The sequence below is a fragment of the Setaria viridis genome, chromosome 4, assembly GCF_005286985.2.
Source record: "Setaria viridis chromosome 4, Setaria_viridis_v4.0, whole genome shotgun sequence".
Taxonomy (NCBI): domain Eukaryota; kingdom Viridiplantae; phylum Streptophyta; class Magnoliopsida; order Poales; family Poaceae; genus Setaria; species Setaria viridis.
In genome coordinates this window covers 31394796-31395970 of record NC_048266.2, presented here as the reverse complement: position 1 = coordinate 31395970, position 1175 = coordinate 31394796, and positions in this window count along the sequence as shown.

Here is a 1175-nt window from a genome sequence, read left to right as displayed (position 1 = left end):
GGATCCCCGTCTTCTTCTCCGGCGAGGCAAGGCGAGGGCGGGCGAGCTCTGCCCCGGATGCGGGCGGCGCGGCCCCTCCCTACTCCCTTTGCCAGCGAGCTGCGCCGCCCCGTCTTCTTCTCCAGCGGGATCCCCATCTTATTCTCTATCAAGGCAAGGTGAGGGCGGATGAGCTCTGCCCCGGATGCAGGCGGCGCGGCCCCTCCCTGCTCCCTTCACCGGTGAGCTGTGCCGCCCCGTCTTCTTCTCCAGTGGGATCCGACGATGCTTGGGGGGGGGGGGGGGCGCTCCGCCTCAGGCAAGCAACAGCTCGTCGCGGTGGCGCCCAAGCTACGGCCCGCAGCCTGGGCGTCGTTGTAACGCCCGTAAAATACACCCGGTTAAATCACGCGTTAAAAATGCTTTCCAAAAATTTTCCGACCGCTGAGCTCCGTCAAACCCTTTTCCCCTCCGTCGGACCCGCCGTTCCGGCCCCGGTTCGTCAACCCTCTTTTTCCGCTCCCCGTAATTTTCGCCGTGTGCCGTCCAATCCATCACACGAGCCGTCTAAATCCCGCAACTTTCGCTGAACTGCCCCTCCCCTTTTTCTTTTCCTCTCCCTTCCCCTTCCTTTTTCCTTTTCTTCCTTTACTCCTTCTTCCTTCTCCTTTTCTTCTCCCTCACTCTCCTTCCCTTCTCTCTCCTTCATTTTCTCCTGGCGCATTTTTCCCTGGCGCCATCCGCCTGGCGCTACGCGCCTGGCTCCTCCCGGCCAGCCCCTGCCGTGCACCGGCCCCACCGGGCCGCACGCGCTCGCCAGTGCCTCGGGCCGCGCCCGGCCGCGCCCGGCCGCGCTCGGTCGCGCCGCGCGCGCCAGGCCGCGCCGGCCGCGCCGAGCGCCCCTGTGCGCCGCACGCGCCGTCTGCTCCGCCCGAGCCATCCCATCGCCGCCCCTGTGCGCCGCACCATCCGCCGGCCACCTCGCCATCCCCCCCCCCGACGCATTTCCCCAAGAGGTCGCCGCCCCCTGTGCGTCCTCGACGACCACGCCGCCACGCCATCCACGCGCAAGCCTGCCCGGGCACGCCACCGGCCGGAAGTCCCGGCCACCATTATTGCTACCGCCTCCCCTCCCTTGCCGGCCTATAAAAGGGGGCCACGCCCGGCCTTCCGCACCACCACCACCGCCACCAGTT